This window comes from Mytilus edulis, chromosome 10 (genome assembly GCF_963676685.1).
Source record: "Mytilus edulis chromosome 10, xbMytEdul2.2, whole genome shotgun sequence".
Classification (NCBI taxonomy): Eukaryota; Metazoa; Mollusca; class Bivalvia; order Mytilida; family Mytilidae; genus Mytilus; species Mytilus edulis.
In genome coordinates this window covers 67,524,666-67,539,888 of record NC_092353.1, presented here as the reverse complement: position 1 = coordinate 67,539,888, position 15,223 = coordinate 67,524,666, and the positions used below count along the sequence as shown (strand labels likewise).

Sequence of the window (15,223 nt, the reverse complement as noted above, 5' to 3'; positions counted from 1 at the left end):
ATTTCTTATAGCCTCAATATGCATTTTTTAATGTAAATATGTGGCACGGCCTAAATTGACCCTAAATTTTTTCCAGTCTTACTTGGCCTAAGACCCTTTTAAACTAATATGATATGTTATTTGAAATTATTCTTTCCATTTAAACTACTTTAAATACATATGTAAGGATTATTCATAACCAAAAAGCTTCACAAATTTAAAATTGCTGGAAAATATTACATCTTCATGTAAGGCCCCCCTTCATTGAAAAACCTAAATTTTTAGGCACAGGCTCATATAAATTTGACTTTTGAATAATTATGCCAAGTCTGATAAATCAAATGAGCACCCTATTGCTTTTAGTACATGATAAGTTATATATTAAGGCATTTAAAAAGTATTTTTTTGCAATATTTTAATTTTTAAAGCCCCAAATGTTGATAGTTGAAATTTTTCAATTTTAACGTCAAAATTTTACACGCAAAGATGAGTATAGAACTTAACTTAATGTCTATAATATACATCCTATTGTCATGCAACTTTGTAAGCAGTGTTATAATACATAAAGCTTTGTTCATACCAAGTTTTTTTAAGATTTGTCAACTCTTTCTACCCTATTAGGTCCGAGACCACCATTGTCGTCCCTTGATTTTCGTTGTTCACAAATATAGTCCCTAGTGTTGACAGTGGGTTACTTGCCATTAATTTTTATACCCCTTCCAAATTTATTTCTCCATGTTCAATGCCTCAAATTGCAAGTAGGGGGATGAAATTACACTGTAAAAAAATTTGGGTCCAGAATTTTAAAGGAAAGTAGTGATTTGGTCCAGCTGAAAAAGGTTGAAAATGAGCACTTCGGAAGCTGTCAAAAGATTTCAAGACGCCCTAAACATAAAATTGTCCATATTTTGAGTTAGAGGCGATGAAGTTTTCTATAAATTTGATATAATTTGTCCCATAAGTAGTACAACACACTGTAAAAGTTTCTTTGAGAAAGCGCAGGTGGGATTTTTTTTATTTTCATTTTTGTTCTAAAAGAAATGCACTACGAATTAATTGTGTTCTCGGACCACAGGGGATCCTATAGACCGCCCAGGGGATCTTGTAGAACGCCCTCCAATAGATACATTATGAACAAACAACAGGGCTCCTATAGACCGACTTAGAGATTCTATGGACCGACCCGGGGATCTTAAAGAACGCCCTATAGCAGATGCACGATTATTAAACAATACGGGATCATATAGACCACCCAGGGAATCCTATAGAACGTCCTATTATAGATACATGATGAACAACCAACAGCGGATCCTATAGACCGCCCCGGGGATCCTATAGAACGCCCTATAGCAGATATACGATTATTCAACAATAGGGGATCCTAAATAGGACACCTTCAAGTGGATACATCTAGCAGATACACAAATATTAAACAATAGGGGCTCCTATAGACCGCCCAGTGGATCATATAAAACGCCCTGTTATAGATACATGATGCACAACGAACAGGGGAACTTATAAACGGTCAAGAGGATCTTATAGAACGCCTTATACTGGAAACATAATGAAAAAAATAACCAGGGGATCCTATAGACCACCCCGGGATCCTATATAACACCGTATAGCAGCTACAGGATTATTAAACAAGAAGTGATCCTCTAGACCCAAAAGCGGATCATATAGTTCTCTAGTGGATACATGATTAACAAACAACGGGATCCTATCGACAGTCACGGGGATCCTATAGAATGCCCTCTAATAGATACATGATGAACAAACAACAGGGGCTCCCTTAGATCTACCTTTGAATTATATCGAACACCCTCTAGAAAATACATGGTGAACAAACAACAGGGGGTCCTTTAGAACGACCCAATGATACTATAGAACGCCCTATAGCAGATAAACAATTATAAAACAACAAGAGATCCTATAAAACGCCCTGTTATTGATGCATGATGAACAACCAACAGGGGAACGGCCCAGAGTATCTTAAAGAACGTCTTATACTAGAAACATAATGAACAAACAGCAGGTGATTCTATAGACCGCCACACAGCATGCAGATACACGACTATTAAACAACAGGGGATCCTATAAAACGCCCTCTAGTATATAAGTAAAGTAGATACATGTTTTAAAAAACAGGGGAACCTATAGAAGGTCCTATCCTAGATGCATACAAATCAAATAGGGGATCCTGAAGAATATAAAATGTTCAGACAACAGGAGATCATGTAGAACTCCCTATAGTATAAACATGAAAAACAATCAACAGGGGATCCTATAGAACGTCTTATGATAGATATATATATAATGTTGAGAAAACAGGGGATCCTGCAGACCACCCAATGGATCATAAACGCCCTACAATATTTACATAATAAACAAAGAACAGGGGAACCTATAGAATTTCCTATCTCAGATGCATATTTTTTTAACAAAAGGGGATTCTGTAGACCGCCCAGGGGATCCTGTAGAACGCCCTATAGTAAAAATATGAAAAACAAAGAACAGGGGAACCTATAGAATTTCCTATCTAAGATGCATATTTTTTAACAAAAGGGGATTTTGTAGACCGCCCAGGGGATCCTGAAGAACGCCCGATAGTATAAACATAAAAAACAATCAACAGGGCATCCTGTAGACCGCCCAGGGGATCCGGTAGAACGCCCTTTAGTATATAAATAATGTAAAGACAAAAGGGGGTCCTGTAGACTGCCTAGGGGATCCTATTGAATGCCCTTTAGTATACAATTGATAAACAAACAACAGGAAATCCTATAGAACGTCTTATAGTAGATACATAATGTTGAGAAAACAGGTGATCCTTTAGAACGCCCTATAATATAAACATGAAAAACAATCAACAGTGGGTCTTATAGACCGTCCTATACTAAGTAGTACATATATTATGTTGAAAAGACAGAGATTCCTGCAGACCACCCAAAGTTTCCCGCAGACCGCCCAAGGGATCATATAGAAAGCCCTATCGTATAAACATGAAAAGCAATCAACAGGGGGTCTTATAGAACGCCATTTAGTAAATATATAATGTACAGACAACAGGGTATCCTGTAGACCGCCCAAGGGATTCTGTAGAACGCCCTATATTATATATACATGATTAACAAACAATAGGGGATCCTATAGAACGTCTTATAGTAGATGGGTCAAAATCTTTAATTGTTTTTACATAGGCGGTAATGGTAACGTTTTTTCCTGTAGCTCAGTCCATATCGTTAACTTGGATATGTATGATAGCTTGTTTCGAAGCTGTGACATTTTCACATATGTGGTTAAATTTTCGGGGTACGAAGTGAGATTACTTTTTCCGTAAATTAGCAAACCCCGAACATCCTGTTGTGATGCGGCTCCTTGTGGTAAAATATCCCCTTTTTAACACAATAAGTTCTTTGAAAATTTAATACTTTGAACACATTCAATAGCTCCATAGTTTTTACACATTTATTCTATGTTCCTCTACTTTCCTAATCACCACAAATAATTAAGTTCAGTCATTTGCTAAAAATAGAAATATGTCCAATATCACTACACAGAGATTTTTTCTTTACACGTGACTTTTGAGTTCCTCATTTCAAGGCGCATTAGGGATGTTGTCCCATATTGAAATCCATACTTCTGATTTTTCCAAATATTTTTATGTGATCTTCATCGGTATAATATTCTGAATAAATCTTTGTATTTTTGTCCATTTCTGAAAAAAAATAAAGTTGTTTTAGCACTATAAGGCAATGACACTTTCGTCGCTATATTCATTTATTTTGAATACAATGAGTATGTATAAGTAATTTCTTCCAGATTACCTCCACTAGTCAAAACAAGGACAAAACTTCTGATTATAACCTTTAATTACAATACACAGACCCTGATAAAGCATTCTATAAAATTTTCTTGTGCCTTAAAGTGCATTTTGACAGAGAAATTATGCAAAACTGAAGGTTTTATAAAAAAAACAACACCAAAATAATTATTCTTACTAGTGGAAATCTTGTATATAATACTGTTGAAACCACTCTAAACTACTGGGAAAGTCATCCATATCATATAATTAGAGTGCAATATAGTGCAAATTTTCAAAACTTGTCCTTTCACATAATTCTATTTGAGAAAAAATGTTTTTTACATATTTTTCAGTGAAAACCTTTTATCAGTGAGAAATCCACATGAGGTCTTAACGGAAACATTGTGACATCACATGTATTATGGCGTCATTAAATAACGACAGATCAAAATAGCGCTAAAAATAGTTTGCAATGTTACGTGAGAAACAGTTGCCGCAAGATTTTACTCGAAATATTGAGTCCAAACGATCTGTAACCAAGCCTTTTCATTTAATACCAAGACCATAGCAACAGTTTTCATGTTAGCATATTTTTAACATACTGACTGTAATTTCTATTGCATAAATACCAGAAATAAACAATTTAGAGCTTGCCTAATAAAACAAAATGCTTACCAGTTATTCAGGACTTTTTAAAACCTCTAGTTTGCCATCTCAGGTTGAAAAATAATGATATGTCTGGAACTGAAATAAGACAAAAAAAATACTCAGGCTGTGTTATCATTTGATTTAAATGCATAAGTATTATTGAGAGAGAAAAATCTATTCTTGAAAGTTTAATCACAAAGAAAGACAAATGCTTCTCCCTTGTGGCTTAGCCACCTTCATTTAAACCTTTTGTATTAGAACCATGGGTAGTAGCTAACTAGCTTAATAGTTGAATAGGTGCAGAAATATTGTTTTCAAGAAGGTTTGACCCTCCCCCTTTTTCACTGAGAAATGACAATATCTTTTGTTTTGCTCATGTGCATTAAAAATAATAATTCATGATTTTCTTAAAACATGTAAATGTGTTTGTCTGTTTTTTTGTGCATATGATATCTACTGACCAGGGGTCAAATCATTGGATAAAAGCACATGCGATGATGAATCTCATATTACTCGTATGAAGTGTGTTATCTCCCTTGATTATCAGGTATTCCTGTAGACCAGAGTGATAATTACATAACAAAGACTATATTGTGTCATGTTTACTTACAATTTAATAATATTTAAAAGTTATTTCTTGCCTTTTTAATGTAGTAAACAAATTCCTTTCGGATCTCTCGGAAGTAAACAAATTTATGATTGTGCCTAAAACAAGTGTTCAGCCCCGTGCCAGTTATGCATTTTAAAAGCGAAAATTTCCTCGAGTTTTTGCTGATCTTTATCAAAAACATTTATCTTAAACAATTTATGATATCTAGGTATAAATAAAAAACTACTTACCATCATTTTCGGTGGTGTACAAGGTGAAATCATCCATAAATCAGTCTGACAACTTCTGGAATTAAGCTTCTAATTTGGGTCAAAATCTTTAATTGTTTTTACATAGGCGGTAATGGTAACGTTTTTTCCTGTAGCTCAGTCCATATCGTTAACTTGGATATGTATGATAACTTGTTTCGAAGCTGTGACATTTTCACATATGTGGTTAAATTTTCGGGGTACGAAGTGAGATTACTTTTTCCGTAAATTAGCAAACCCCGAACATCCTGTTGTGATGCGGCTCCTTGTGGTAAAATATCCCCTTTTTAACACAATAAGTTCTTTGAAAATTTAATACTTTGAACACATTCAATAGCTCCATAGTTTTTACACATTTATTCTATGTTCCTCTACTTTCCTAATCACCACAAATAATTAAGTTCAGTCATTTGCTAAAAATAGAAATATGTCCAATATCACTACACAGAGATTTTTTCTTTACACGTGACTTTTGAGTTCCTCATTTCAAGGCGCATTAGGGATGTTGTCCCAGATCAATAATGTTGAGAAAACAGGTGATCCTTTAGAACGCCCTATAGTATAAACATGAAAAACAATCAACATGGGGTCTTATAGAACGTCCTATATTACATATATTATGTTGAAAAAACAGAGATTCCTGCAGACCACCCAAAGTTTCCCGCAGACCGCCCAAGGGATCATATAAAAAGCCCTAAAGTATAAACCTGAAAAACAATCAACAGGGGATACTTTAGAACGTCTTATAGTAGATATATATTCTTAAACAAACGGGGATCCTGTAGACCGCCCAGTGGATCCTGTAGAACGCCCTATAGTATAAACATAAAAAACAGTCAACAGGGCATCCTGTAGACCGCCCAGGGGATACTGTAGAACGCCATATAGTATAAACATGAACAACAAACAACAGGGGACGATATAGAACGTCCTATAGTAGATAAATAATGTTGAGAAAACAGGGGATCCTGTAGACCGCCTAGGGGATCCTGTGGAACGCCCTATAATATACACTTGAAAATAAAACAACAGGGGATCCTTTAGAACGTCTTAAAGTAGATAAATAATTTTGAGAAAACAGGGGATCCTGCATACCGCCCAGGGGATACTGTAGAACGTCCTATAGTATAAACCTGAACAACAAACAACAGGGGATCATATAGAACGTCTTATAGTTGAGATATAATGTTGAGAAAACAGGGGATCCTGCAAACCAACCAAGTGGTCCTATAGAAAGCCTTATAGTATATACATGATAATTAAACAACAGGGGAACCTTTAGAATGTCCTATCTTAAATGCATAATTCATAAACAACAGGGGACCCTGTATACCGTCCATGGGATCATGTTAAACACCCTATAGTATAGACTTGTAAAACAATCAACAGGGGGTCTTATTAACGTCCTATAGTAGATATATGATGTTAGGACAACAGGGGATACTGTAGAACGCCCTATAGTATATACTTGAAAAATACACAACAGGGGATCCTATAGAACGTCTTATAGTAGATAAATAATGTTGAGAAAACTGGGAATCCTGTAGACCGCCTAGGGAATCCTGTAAAACGCCCTATAGTATACACTTGAAAAACCAGCAACAGGGGACCCTATAGAACGTCCTATAGTAGATATACAATGTTGAGAAAACAGGGGATCCTGTAGACCGCCTAGAGGATCCTGTAGAACGCCCTATAGTATAAACATAAACAACAGTCAACAGGGGATCCTGCAGACCGCCCAGGGGATACTGTAGAACGCCCTATAGTATAAACCTGAACAACAAACAACAGGGGATCATATAGAACGTCTTATAGATATATAATGTTGAGAAAACAGGGGATCCGACAGACCGACCAAGGGATCCTATAGAAATCCTTATGGTATAAACATGAAAAACAATCAACAGGGGGTCTTATACAACGTCCTATAGTAGATATATAATGTTAAGCCAACAGGGGATCCTGCAGACCGCCCAAGGGATCTTAAAATACTGTACAACGCCCTATAGTATAAACCTGAACAACAAATAACAGGGGAACCTATAGAATTTCCTATCTCAGATGCATAATTTGTTTTAACAAAAGAGGATCCTGTATACCGCCCAGGGGATACTGTAGAACGCCCTATAGTATAAACATGAACAACCAACAACAGGGGACCCTATAGAACGTCTTATAGTAGATAAAAAAAGTTGAGAAAAGAGAAGATCCAGTAGACCAACCAAGGGATCCTATAGAAAGCCTTATGGTATATACATGATAAACAAACAACAGGAGAACCTATTGTAAGTACTATTTTAAATGCATAATTTTTAAAAACAGGGTATCCTGTAGAACGCTCTATAGTATATACTTGAAAAACAAACAACATGGGATCCTGTAGAACGTCTTATAGTAGATATATAATGTTGAGAAAACAGGGGATCCCACAGGCCGACCAAGGGATCCCGTAAAAACAGGGTATCCTGTAGAACGCCCTACAGTATATACTTGAAAAACAAACAACATGGGAACCTATAGAACGTCTTATAGAAGATATATAATGTTGATAAAACAGGGGATCCTGTAGAACGCCCTATAGTATACACTTGAAAATCAAACAACAGGGGATCCTGTAGAACGTCTTATAGTAGATATATAACGTTGAGAAAACAGGGGATCCTGTAGACCGCCTATGGGATCCTGTAGAACGCCCTATAGTATACACTTGAACAACAAACAACAGGGGATCCTGTATACCGCCTAGGGAATCCTGTAGATTGCCCTATAGTATACACTTGAAAAACAAACAACAGGGGAACCTATAGAACGTCTTATAGAAGATATATAATGTTGAGAAAACAGGGGATCCTGTAGACTGCCTAGCGGATCCTGTATACCGCCTAGGGGATCCTGTAGAACGCCCTATAGTATACACTTGAAAAACAAACAACAGGGGATCCTGTAGAACGTCTTATAGTAGATATATAATGTTGAGAAAACAGGGGATCCTGTAAAACGCCCTATAGTATACACTTGAAAATCAAACAACAGGGGATCCTGTAGAACGTCTTATAGTAGATATATAATGTTGAGAAAACAGGGGATCCTGTAGACCGCCTATGGGATCCTGTAGAACGCCCTATAGTATACACTTGAACAACAAACAACAGGGGATCCTGTATACCGCCTAGGGGATCCTGTAGAACGCCCTATAGTATACACTTAAAAAACAAACAACAGGGGGACCTATAGAACGTCTTATAGAAGATATATAATGTTGAGAAAACAGGGGATCCTGTATACCGCCTAGGGGATCCTGTAGAACGCCCTATAGTATACACTTGAAAAACAAACAACAGGGGATCCTGTAGAACGTCTTATAGTAGATATATAATGTTGAGAAAACAGGGGATCCTGTAGACCGTCATTTGGGATCCTGTAGAACGCCCTATAGTATACACTTGAAAAACAAACAACATGGGAACCTATAGAACGTCTTATAGAAGATATATAATGTTGATAAAACAGGGGATCCTGTAGAACGCCCTATAGTATACACTTGAAAATCAAACAACAGGGGATCCTGTAGAACGTCTTATAGTAGATATATAACGTTGAGAAAACAGGGGATCCTGTAGACCGCCTATGGGATCCTGTAGAACGCCCTATAGTATACACTTGAACAACAAACAACAGGGGATCCTGTATACCGCCTAGGGAATCCTGTAGATTGCCCTATAGTATACACTTGAAAAACAAACAACAGGGGAACCTATAGAACGTCTTATAGAAGATATATAATGTTGAGAAAACAGGGGATCCTGTAGACTGCCTAGCGGATCCTGTATACCGCCTAGGGGATCCTGTAGAACGCCCTATAGTATACACTTGAAAAACAAACAACAGGGGATCCTGTAGAACGTCTTATAGTAGATATATAATGTTGAGAAAACAGGGGATCCTGTAAAACGCCCTATAGTATACACTTGAAAATCAAACAACAGGGGATCCTGTAGAACGTCTTATAGTAGATATATAATGTTGAGAAAACAGGGGATCCTGTAGACCGCCTATGGGATCCTGTAGAACGCCCTATAGTATACACTTGAACAACAAACAACAGGGGATCCTGTATACCGCCTAGGGGATCCTGTAGAACGCCCTATAGTATACACTTAAAAAACAAACAACAGGGGGACCTATAGAACGTCTTATAGAAGATATATAATGTTGAGAAAACAGGGGATCCTGTATACCGCCTAGGGGATCCTGTAGAACGCCCTATAGTATACACTTGAAAAACAAACAACAGGGGATCCTGTAGAACGTCTTATAGTAGATATATAATGTTGAGAAAACAGGGGATCCTGTAGACCGTCATTTGGGATCCTGTAGAACGCCCTATAGTATACACTTGAAAAACAAACAACAGGGGATATTATATACCGCCTAGGGAATCCTGTAGATTGCCCTATAGTATACACTTGAAAAACAAACAACAGGGGAACCTATAGAACGTCTTATAGAAGATATATAATGTTGAGAAAACAGGGGATCATGTAGACTGCCTAGCGGATCCTGTATACCGCCTAGGGGATCCTGTAGAACGCCCTATAGTATACACTTGAAAAACAAACAACAGGGGATCCTGTAGAACGTCTTATAGTAGATATATAATGTTGAGAAAACAGGGGATCCTGTAGACCACCTATGAAAATCCTGTAGAACGCCCTATAATATACACTTGAAAATAAAACAACAGGGGATTCTTTATACCGCCTAGGGGATCCTGTAGAACGCCCTATAGTATACACTTGAAAAACAAACAACAGGGGATCCTGTAGAACGTCTTATAATAGACATATAATGTTGAGAAAACAGGGGATCCAGTAGACCGCCTATGGGCTCCTGTAGAACGCCATATAGTATACACTTGAAAAACAAACAACAGGGGATCCTGTAGAATGTTCTCTTAGCCTAGTAGATACATCAAAAACAAACAATAGGGTATCCTATAGAACGTTCTATAGTTTATATATAATGTTGAGAAAACAGGGGATCCCACAGGCCGACCAAGGGATCCCATAGAAAGTCTTATAGTATATACTTGATAAACAAACAACAGGGGAACCTATAAAACGTCTTATAGAAGATATATAATGTTGAGAAACAGGGGATCCTGTAGACCGCCCAGGGGATCCTGTATACCGCCTAGGGGATCTTGTAGAACGCCCTATAGTATACACTTGAAAATCAAACAACAGGGGATCCTGTAGAACGTCTTATAGTAGATATATAATGTTGAGCAAACAGGGGATCCTGTAGACCGCCTATGGGATCCTGTAGAACGCCCTATAGTATACACTTGAAAAACAAACAACAGGGGAACCTATAGAACGTCTTATAGAAGATATATAATGTTGAGAAAACAGGAGATCCTGTAGACCGCCTAGGGGATCCTGTATACCGCCTAGGGGGTCCTGTATAACGCCCTATAGTATACACTTGAAAAACAAACAACAGGGGATCCTGTAGAACGTCTTATAGTAGATATATAATGTTGAGAAAACAGGGGATCCTGTAGAACGCCCTATAGTATACACTTGAGAAAAAAAACCCAGGGGATCCTGTATACTGCCTAGGGGATCCTGTAGAACGCCCTATAGTATACACTTGAAAAACAAACAACAGGGGAACCTATAGAACGTCTTATAGAAGATATATAATGTTGAGAAAACAGGGGATCCTGTAGACCGCCCAGGGGATCCTGTATACCGCCTAGGGGATCCTATTGAACGCCCTATAGTATACACTTGAAAAACAAACAACAGGGGATCCTGTAGAACGTTCTCTTAGCCTAGTAGATACATCAAAAACAAACAATAGGGTATTTTATAGAACGTTCTATAGTTTATATATAATGTTGAGAAAACAGGGGATCCCACAGGCCGACCAAGGGATCCCATAGAAAGTCTTATAGTATATACTTGATAAACAAACAACAGGGGAACCTATAGAACGTCTTATAGAAGATATATAATGTTGAGAAACAGGGGATCCTGTAGACCGCCCAGGGGATCCTGTATACCGCCTAGGGGATCTTGTAGAACGCCCTATAGTATACACTTGAAAATCAAACAACAGGGGATCCTGTAGAACGTCTTATAGTAGATATATAATGTTGAGCAAACAGGGGATCCTGTAGACCGCCTATGGGATCCTGTAGAACGCCCTATAGTATACACTTGAAAAAACAAACAACAGGGGATCCTGTATACCGCCTAGGGGATCCTGTAGAACGCCCTATAGTATACACTTGAAAAACAAACAACAGGGGAACCTTTAGAACGTCTTATAGAAGATATATAATGTTGAGAAAACAGGGGATCCTGTAGACCGCCTAGGGGATCCTGTATACCGCCTAGGGGGTCCTGTAGAACGCCCTGTAGTATACACTTGAAAAACAAACAACAGGGGATCCTGTAGAACGTCTTATAGTAGATATTTAATGTTGAGAAAACAGGGGATCCTGTAGACCGCCTATGGGATCCTGTAGAACGCCCTATAGTATACACTTGAAAAAAAAAACAACATATATTTGGAATATACGCATTGGTCAGAATCAAGCTAAAAACCACATATATATTGTGAATAATAAAATTACATTATATATGTATTTATTCTCAAATTGTTTACTTGACTTAGTGTCAGTGTTCATACATGATCTCCTTATTTCAAAACAATCACCAATATAACAGCCCAGTTTTTCCATAAGAGTAACATTTTCTTGGGTCAAGAGCCATAAAAATTTAGAAGATTTATTTAGATTTATAAAATTATAACAATTGTTAGAAATGTCTTGGAAAAAATCGTCCCTTTGAATATCATAAAGAGGGCATTCTAATAAAAAATGAAGCTCATCTTCAACTTTACCGAGTGAGCAATTAGAACAAAGACGCTCAGATCTTTCTATATGTTTTTTTGAATATCTGTCTGTCTCAATTTTTAAAGAGTGAGCGCTTATTCTTAATTTACAAATTGACTTTCTTTTTTTGAAGTCCTGTAATTCTATACTAGAATACCATGTATTTACATTAGAACTATGTAACTGTATGTTTACAACATATAAATGCATCAAATAATAATCCTTCTTTCAAACGTTCCAGTCTATGACAATATTTTAACATTGATAAAATTATAGTAAAATACAAAGGAAATCTACCAATCTCTGACATTACAGCTATATTACTTGACTTTCTGTTTACACCAAGAATATATTTCATAAATATGGTATGAGCTTATACATGTTATATGTATATATAAAATATTCAGACAACAAGGAATCCTGTAGACTGCCCAGGGAATCCTGTAGAACGTCCTTTAGTGTATACATGATAAACAAACAATATAAGGGATTCTATAGAACGTTCTGTAGTAGATATATAAGGTTCAGACAACAAGGGATCATGTAGAACGACCAGGGGATCCTGTAGAACGCCCTAACAGTAGCTTTATTGTAAGCAAGTAACAATGGTTCCTATAGAACGTCCCGCGATAGTAGAATGGCCAGACAGCAGGGGGTCAGATTACAGATTCGTTTCTTTAAACGCAGACCAGTTTAAACACCCTCTCACATTCCTGTAAAGCCTTAGTACGTGTAACATGTTTAACATGTGTAAGCTACATCTTTTTTCATTTTGCCTACATAAAAATACTTTTTTAAACGGATAATAAAAATATTATTAACTCCATAGTATATCCAAAGCCACGGGACCACGTGCATGTGACATTTGCAGGTCTTTACAACATCATTACGGCACTAAGTACTACTGTTTATCATATCTATATGAACATGATGAATTAAATGTATCATGTTTATTTTAAAAAGGAATCTGTATATATATTTAACGACTGTGATGTACGTATGCTACTGTAATGCGGTACATTTTCCTTTTTTTCATGTGATAAAAAAATAAATAAAGCAAATTCACCGTGTTACATGAAAGTTAATGATTTTGAATCGTTTTTTTTTATAGTTGTACATGTTGAGAATATTCTATTTTTAGAATAAGTAGTTTCAGAATCGTTTATAAATAGCCTATTAATAGAATATGCATAATTCATGAATCGTGACGTAGGGCGGTCTACGGGATCCCTTCTTCCGCTTACCCATCAAAGTGTAGAGTAGTATTCGGGCCCGTATGCGGATCGGAACTGGAACTGCCGGGGAGTTTGATAATGGACGTCAAACTAAACTCCAAATCATACACAAGAAACTAAAATTAAACATCAAACAAGACTTATAAAGGCCAGAGGCTCCTGACTTGGGACAAGCGTAAAAATGTAGAAAAAACAAACTCACATCAATACGCACAATAAAACTTAGATTCCTTAAGAGAAGTCCCGGAGTCCAATGTCAGATTACGTAACAAAAGAAAATAAACAAAATGACAATAGTACATAAATAACAAAAGACTACTACAATAATCTCTATGGATCATAGCTAGTGGAATGAGATTCAGAACATGTATCTATGCGTTATCTATATAATTTTATATATTTTTATATACATTTGTACATGTATATGATTTTATCTAGTTTTCAAATCTGTTAATTACATGCACATGTACTTTTAATTGATTGCTTAACTCAAATTGTTTGATATTAATAATTATTTTTCATTTAAGAATTTGTTACAGTTCCAATATTACTATTTTCAAGCATGGTTTGAATCTTTTGAAGCAGCCCATTTCTCACGTTTACGAACCGCGCTGAAGTTCCTCTATTATTCATTATTCATTGTTCACTCTTCAAAATTCAAAAATGAATAATAAAAAAGTTCACTATTTATTATTCAATGTTAGAAAAAGAATAATGAATAAGGAAATAGTTTATGTTTCATTATTCAACTTGAAGCGGTGAATAGTGAAATAAAAATAGAAATAAATAACTGTGACACTATAGCTTTATCTCGTATTTCTAAATTCGTATTATTGGTGTTAACTAAGTTACATATATTCAAATTAAAATCAGAAATTAGAATAAAAATCCCTTTATATTTATAATTTTATTTATTTATTTAGTTTCGTAGGATAAACTAGTTTGTGTTTTCTAACTATTCTTAACAGAAATTCCTTGGTTTTAATGTATGGAAGACCTGAATACCAAAACATACATCAAAACTAAAATACTCTTCGTTGTATTTTTTTTTCACTGGACCTTTTCTATTCTTCATCCTTTAATTATAGACATAAGTAGTCGATTGTGCCGCAATGACCATTAGAGGGGTTGTGGAGGACCTATATGTCAAAATACGCGTGAAAGTTAGGAAATCATAGTCAATTTTAAATAATGAAATGCATATTTTGAATAATGGAATGAATTTTGCGACCCTTTAGCCCCTAATTATAGATATACCTTATACCTCATTTGAAAGCTGATTAAAAAAAGAACACAATATATATAGTCGATATGATCCGCAACACATATTAGAGGAGTAAAGAAAGACCTAAACATCGATATACACTCTAAAAATTGTGTTTAGAGCCTAAACACTTTCCTAAACACATTTGTGAAACCGATTTTTGACATGTTTTAAATCTAAACATGTTTAATATTTAATGTGCTTACAGCCCAAACGTGTCAAGCTTTAACGTGCTTAGACTGTAAACATGTTTAGATGTAAAGTGCTTAGACCAGACACATGTTTTGCTAAAAAGTGCTTAGACTGTAAACATGTTTAGTTGTAAAGTGTTGTATCTGAAAACATGTTTAGCTCTGAAGTGTTTTGTCAGGAAACACGTTTAGATGTGAAGTGTTTTGAATGTAAACATGTTCAGACCATAAAGGGTCGTGAAGAAACATGATTACCGTTTTAGTGCGATAAGCCGTTATACTTCATTAGACCCCAAATAAACTAATATTCCGGAAGGCTAGACTGTAAAACGT

General features: G+C 36.1%; 1 long non-coding RNA gene across 1 annotated transcript; it reads right to left on the bottom strand.

Annotated features, from left to right (window-relative positions):
• Positions 1-3,391: 3,391 nt before the first annotated feature.
• Positions 3,392-5,791, bottom strand: LOC139491729 (uncharacterized). The gene is made up of 3 exons (XR_011656618.1): positions 5,273-5,791; positions 4,460-4,528; positions 3,392-3,697 (listed from the first exon to the last, which is right to left on the bottom strand). It is a non-coding gene; the product is annotated as an uncharacterized lncRNA (long non-coding RNA).
• Between the last annotated feature and the right edge of the window lie 9,432 nt (positions 5,792-15,223).